The sequence below is a fragment of the Babylonia areolata genome, chromosome 26 (genome assembly GCF_041734735.1).
Source record: "Babylonia areolata isolate BAREFJ2019XMU chromosome 26, ASM4173473v1, whole genome shotgun sequence".
NCBI lineage: Eukaryota > Metazoa > Mollusca > Gastropoda > Neogastropoda > Buccinidae > Babylonia > Babylonia areolata.
The window spans coordinates 43963965-43971755 of record NC_134901.1 but is presented as its reverse complement, the minus strand read 5'-3'; positions in this window follow the sequence as shown (position 1 = coordinate 43971755).

Sequence of the window (7791 nt, the reverse complement as noted above, 5' to 3'; positions counted from 1 at the left end):
CTTTTTTTTTTCATTTATCTGTCAGGCTGAAGATGGTGTAGATTAAAACGAAACATTCTTGTAAAACTCTGACACCATTCTCCACTGCTTCCCCCCCCCCCCCCTCACCTCTACCCCTAATCAATTCCCCACACCCCCTCCACACACACGCTCTCTGCTTACTTCTATTCACAGTTAACTGTTGAACTGAAGATCACACAGACAACACTGACTGGCACACTTCGGTAAACACTTGAGTTCAACACTTAAACTATTCTCCCCTCTCTTTTGTATTGTATTGTATTGCATTGCATTGTATTGCATTGTATTGTATTGTATACAGTCGCACATGTGCACATGTGTGTGCGTGTGTTTATGCAAGTTTGTGCCTGCCTATGTGTGCGTATGTGTTAGGGTAGCTGTTAGATACACATGTATGTTAAAATGTATGTATGCAGTGTGTGTGTGTGTGTGTGTGTGTGTGTGTGTGTGTGTGTGTGTGTGTGTGTGTGTAGTCAGATTTTGGTGTGTGTGTGTATGTAACACTGATGTAATGTTTTATGTTAACAAAAGCGTTTTTTGTAAACCACCAAGAGCAGATTTCTGGATAGTGTGCTATACAAGTATCCATTATTGTTATCATTATTATTATTATGTTACACACATCAGGTAAACACTGCAGTGCCACACTTAAAATATTCTCCCCCCCCCCCCCCTTTTTTTTTCATACTTTAATTAATAAACTGACACCGGCAGGAACAGTCCATAAGCCATGTGCTGCCCTGCCCTACCCTCTCCCCCCGATGGAAGAGTCCAAAAGCCAGGCGAAGTCCTCCCTGTCACGATGTTTGGTCTGGAAAGAATGTGTTCTGCCAAGGGGAAGAACCGTGCACGATCAGTTCATCACTCGCTGCGGAAGGGTTGCGGTTCTTTTGTACGCTTGTGACGATCAAACCTGAGCGGACTTTTTGACTGGAATTGCAAATGTGCATTGACAAATACGCACACGAACGCGCACGTACGCACGCACGCACACACACACACACACACACACACACACACACACACACACACACACACACACATGCATACACACACACACACACACACACACACAAACACACACCATATGACATACTCTTTTCCTTACTCACTCAATCAACTGTTCCCAAACGGACTTTGTAACCGCCCTCAACTAAAACCAGTACCATTCGACATTTCCTTTCCACTGAACCAACTTCTTCTTCTTCTTCTTCTTCTGCGTTCGTGGGCTGCAACTCCCACGTTCACTCGTATGCACACGAGTGGGCTTTTACGTGTATGACCGTTTTTACCCCGACATGTAGGCAGCCATACTCCGTTTTCGGGGGTGTGCATGCTGGGTATGTTCTTGTTTCCATAACCCACCGAACGCTGACATGGATTACGGGATCTTTAACGTGCGTATTTGATCTTCTGCTTGCATATACACACGAAGGGGGTTCAGGCACTAGCAGGTCTGCACATATGTTGACCTGTGAGATCGTAAAAATCTCCACCCTTCACCCACCAGGCGCCGTCACCGTGATTCGAACCCGGGACCCTCAGATTGACAGTCCAACGCTTTAACCACTCGGCTATTGCGCCCGTCAACTGAACCAACAAGAACACTGGTTTTGTTCATTGGTCTTATCTGGGCTTGACTATTGTAAAGATCTCCTGGCTTGCTCACCTGAGTATCTTCTTCAAAAGTTCCGAAAATTCCAGAACAGTGCCCGCCAGTTTGGTCTGCAAATCACCATGACGGGAACACGCCACGCCTCTCTTACAGTCTCTTCACTGGCTACTTGTCCAATACAGAATGAACAACAAACTCTCATCCATCTGTTTCTCGTCTGTTTCTGGCACTGCCCCAAGATATCTTAAGATATCTTACATAATTATATTGATCCACATACACAAACCATCTCCTCAGCTCCGTTCTTCTTCTGATACTCGTCTGCTTCGCATCCCCTCTGTCAGAACAAAGTCATTCGGTCAGTGTTCTTTCTTCTTTTCTTTTTTTTTTATGGCCCAGCTGTCTGGAAGCAACCCCCTGTGCAGACCAGGAACTTTTCTTCTGCACTTCACAGATAATCCACTTTTTAAAAATCAATGTAGAAACTTCCGCGCCACTTGTCGTTCACCTCTCTCTCTCTCTCTCTTGTGTGTGTGTGTGTGTGTGTCGTGTGTGTGTGTGTGTGTGAGAGAGAGAGAGAGAGAGAGAGAGAGAGAGAGAGAGAGAGAGAGCATGCGCGCCTTTCTGTCTGTTTGTCTCTGTATGTCTGTTTGGCAAAATAAGGACACATTAATCCTGTCACTCTGAAAAGATAACCGTAAGAATAAATCGGATGATAATTCAGCGCTAACTGTGGAAGCCCATCCGTACATTCATACCCCCCCCTCCTCTACGTAGAATGCTATGTCCTCCCCCCCCCCCCCCCCCCCCAACCCCCAGCCCCCTTCCACTCCTTCTCTTTCTGTTCCTGCACCTTCTACGCTCCTCCAGCTGTGTTCTCTTACACCGCTGATCATATGGGCACCACAGAATTTTTCTCGGGATCCATACTTACGCCCACACCCATCCCTCACCTTCGTGTTATCATCATAATCATTTGTAAACGTTATGAATAGAAGAAGTGGAAGAAGAGGAACATTCGAACTCCTTGTATTACGTCATAATTATTGACGCAATGTCTATCAGCTGCGACCAAGTAAATCAATGACGTATTGGTTCACTCTCTTTTGCCATGGCAGCAATCAACACAAGATTGACTATAATCTCTAATTCTATCTCTGAAGTTCTGGAAAGTATCTAATGTGCAAATATCCCTGCTAGATTTTCGATGAGTGCTTCATTTCAGTGGATTTTGTGATGCATTGGAACATGAAGAGTGCTTTTTGTGGGTATTTTCAAAACCAGTCCAGCGCACTGGCTGTGTCTTTGAGTTTGAAGGTAGGCCTACTCTAAAATTAAAACTTCTGCGACCTTCAAATATATTCTGACCTTCACGTAATCAACGATTTTACCATGACAAGCAAAGTAACAGAAGTGCAGTGCTCAAATGAAGTGAACACAACACCACGCCGTCTCAGAAGTGGAACTCACTATGGAGATCATAACACACAGACTCAATTGACCTCTAAAAAAGAAAACCGAAGGATAACGAAAGAATCTGATTCAAGCTGTGACATCGATAATCTTTCCAAAGGAGATAAATGCAAGGCAAGTAAACATCCGATCATATTTGATGATAAACAAGAGAAACGGCTAACACCTCACATGTCAGCACCACCTACAGTCGCTTCCCCAGATCAAAGCCGGAAGAACCACACCCTGAAAGCGATTCTAGAGAGTATTGAACCGGATTTGTATCTGAAATTGAAAAATAAACCTTCGAAGCGCAAATCACTGCGAGATTTATTAGATCAAAAACTGTCCCGGGACAAAATAGAAGCGGACAAAAAAGGCAGCGCAAGAGAACAAAGAAAGCAATACATGAAGCTTGAAAAATACTCCCTTGTCAACGGAGAAAACCACAATCATTTCAAGAGTTCTTCAAGTGAACCAGCTGTTACTGATAAACGCGACAATAAAACGAACCAAGAAGGAGCAAAGAAGCAGACGACAATGCACACACGTACTACAGCCCAGATCAAAAGCGTGGACAAGATCAAGGAGGAAGTACCTGACGACTGCTGGCTGATGACCAGAAACTGTCTGGAGAAAAACTCCGTCAAAACGTCATCCTCTGTGGAGCTGAGAATCCAAGCCGGTCACTCCCGGGATCTGGATGACCGTAGCCAGACGTTCCGCATCAGTTGTTCCAGACCAGAGGCGGTGACCAGCAGCCCCACAGGCCATCCCCGCAACATGAAACCGGATATCGTCCTCAAAGTCCGACCTCGTTCCTCCTCGCTCTCCGCTCTCAGCACTTCTTCTTACAGCGGTTATCACGGCCGATTGGAAGCCCCTACTAGACGGTTCTCCACTATCACCTCTGTCAGCCTGAGGAGCAGCTCTGAGCGGAGGTCCACTTTGGAATCTATGCCAGCTGACTTCCATGTGCACGACTCCAACCTGCACACGCACGGGGTTGTTTTGCAGGAGGACTGCCCGGAGCCCAAGCCCTCCTGTAGCTATTTCTCCGGCCTGAAGTCCTTCACCGTGGACCAGGTGGACCATCAGGACCTGCTGGAAGAAAGCAAAGTGCCACCCGTGGCCAGGACTGTGGAGCTGTTGTCGGAACCTCACGATGTTCACCTGAACAACACTGACACGACATCACTCCAGCTCCAGGATTACTGCCAGACTGTTGGCAGTCACCACCTTCACCACCACCAGCCCAAGCGCGTGCCACAGGATGAGAGCAGCCCCGATCTGAGAACACCTTCTTCCGCGACCTTCACCATGTCCAAACTCCGCGAAAATGAAAGAGGCATGGACGACCGGGAAAGTGAAAAGATTTCAAACACCGAAGATGTCTGTGGGAAAAAGCCAGTGGGCTCTTACCTCCCTAAACACGACGAGACATACAGTGCCGCTATGTTCTTTGCTGGGGACACTTCCTCCGCCATTTCAGTTTTACGAGAGAGAAGGAAGGAGGGAGGAGAGGAGGAGGAGGAAGAAGGGGGGTGGACTGGTGACTGTTCCAGAAATCCCAATCTGATGACCCGATCAGAGAGAACGCTGGACGTGAAGGATACAATTGTAAGTATATGAAACATTCCGCAGAATGAAGACGAACGGAATTCACTTTGATCTATCAAACAGCTTTTACAAATGAAAATTTTGGATCTCTCTTTCTCTCTGTCTCTGTCTCTCTCTCAAATATCTCCGCTTTCACACACACACCACACATACACACGCACGCACAAACACACACAACGCACATACACACGCGCAAACAGGCACGCACACACGCAACGCACGCATACACACACACGCGCACGCACACAAACACACACACGCGCATTCACGCGCGTCGAACGCTGACATAGCTTACGGGATCACTAACGTGCGCATTTGATATTCTTCGTGCGGAAACACACACACACATGCACACACACACACACACACACACAAACCACACACACACACACACAAACTGTGCCCGTGGAAGGGATCCGAACCGAGATCCATATATTGAAAACCAAAACGCTTTAACCACTCGGCCTTTGCGGCCTTCAATTGAATTAGACTGATCGATCGATTGACTGGCCACGTCGCTGTGGTCCACCAGGAGGAAGCAGGGTTCCCCAGGCGGCGCCGCAAGGGACGACCCAGCCGTCGCGCCAATACCGAGCGCAGATGGCACACCACGAGCCTCTCCTCTCGGGACAGGCAGGAGGAGGAGGAGGAGGTGGTGGGGCAGGAGGAGGCGGAGGAGGAGGACGAGGAAGAAGAGGAGTGGGGGACGGAGCGGAGGAGAGGCGGAGGACAGTGGAGGAGGGAGGTGGAGGAGGGAGAGGAGAGGGCGGGGGGAGGGGGAGGGGCAGGGGGACTGGGCAGAGCGGCCACAGTAGCCGCCAGGGGGCGCTCCCCCTCCCTGGAGAGAGGTTACGACGTGTCCCTGACCCCCGCCACCTCCATCCCCATCCCCATGACCACTACACGGAAAGGGTGAGTGAGATGGCCAGTGCGTAGTTTGGGCTTTAGTTATGAAAACAAATGACATGTGAGGCCATGTGATTGTAACCATGACTCGATTGTATGTATGTATGTATGTATGTATGTCTGCGTGCGTGAGCATGAGTGCGTGCGTGCATGCGTGTGTGCAGAGGAAACAGTTTGTCCACACCAAATTTGAACCAAAGTTAGAAAAAAATAAATCTTTTCCACACATAGAAAATAAGGGGATGCAATTCCGCCTATTTCCGCGTCGTAGTCGTTTTATGTCGTTCAGCACCCAGATCCTCAAGATTTTCTTGGGTCGTTCCCACTTCGTTGCAAGATGAGCGTTTGGTTAAGCTGCGATTTTAACTCACTCAGTACGGCCAGTCCTCTCTTCTCCTCTACACAGACCCCTCGGATGTCCAGTGGGTGTCTCAATGACCCAACCTTTAGCTTCCGTCGTCAGAATTGTGGTATTCTTTGTCAACATTTATCTCTTCAGTATAAGAGCCTTCCACTTGCAATATTTTGATGGTGGTAATTGGGGTGAAACGCTGTTAACGTCGTCTCTTTCGCCGTTCGTATGGAGAGAGTTAAATTAAGACATCCTGACGTTTAATTTCTTGTCCGCAGTCAAATGAAAAAGGAGTCATGGACTGACCTCACAGAATTAGATTGACTACACCATCAACGTGTTCACTGCATCCCACTGATTTAAAAGAGTGCACAGAAAAATCTAGAATGATCACGTTTAACTCTCTCCATACGAACGGCGAAAGAGACGACGTTAACAGCGTTTCACCCCAATTACCATCATCAAAATATTGCAAGCGGAAGGCTCTTATACTGAAGAGGTGAATGTTGACAAAGAATACCACAATTCTGACGACGGAAGCTAAAGGTTGGGTCATTCAGACACCCACTGGACATCCGAGGGGTCTGTGTAGAGGAGAAGAGAGGACTGGCCGTACTGAGTGAGTTAACATTCGAATCGGGATACGATTTGCAACTTCTTCGTCCGCGATCTTGCCTGATGGTAAGTCCGTCACTGATTGAATAGTTCAGCATGCGACAGCTGATTTTTTTGTTTATTTGTTGTAAAGTATCTGAACGGTACAGTCTTAGAAAAGACGGGAACTGCTTAAACGTTCGACAGATAGGAACGTGTAAGGTGTTTGGTTATTGATCAAATAATAATATTAGTAGTAGTAGTAATAGTATTTATTTATTCAAAAAATATATATTTATTTTATTTTTATTTTTATTAAATTTTTTATTTTATTTCATTAAAAAAAAATTTGTACGCTTATAGTTGACTTCATCACGTTTTTGCGCCTTATACATATTATTATTATTAGTAGTAGTTCTTTTTTTAATGTATTTATCATTTATTTATTTATCTATTTATTTTCTCAAGGCCTGACTAAGCGCGTTGGGTTACGCTGCTGATCAGGCATCTGCTTGGCAGATGTGGTGTAGCGTATATGGATTTGTCCGAACGCAGTGACGCCTCCTTGAGCAACTGAAACTGAAACTGATCAAAGGCCATGACCGTCGTGCATATTCCAGCACTTTGTTTGAAACTGTCCAACTTTGTTTGAAACTGCCCAACTTATTTCTTGATCAACACATTCTGGATCACCTTCGTGCAGGATAGTGAGGATACCGATACGGATGATTTATTCACTACAGGCCATGGCCCCCTAATGAAGGGGTGTGCGAACAATGCATAACACGCACACCATAAAGTGCGAAACATATAATAATCAATCCAAGAGCAAAAACTAGAGGCCTAGAGGTAACGCGTCCGCCTAGGAAGCGAGAGAATCTGAGCGCGCTGGTTCGAATCACGGCTCAGCCGCCGATATTTTCTCCCCCTCCACTAGACCTTGAGCGGTGGTCTGCATGCTAGTCATTCGGAGGAGACGATAAACCGAGGTCCCGTGTGCAGCATGCACTTAGCGCACGTAAAAGAACCCACGTCAACAAAAGGGTTGTTCCTGGCAAAATTCTGTAGAAAAATCCACTTCGATAGGAAAAACAAATAAAACTGCACGCAGGAAAAAATACAAAAAAAAGGGGTGGCGCTGTAGTGTAGCGACGCGCTCTCCCTGGGGAGAGCAGCCCGAATTTCACACAGAGAAATCTGTTGTGATAAAAAGAAATACAAATACAAATAC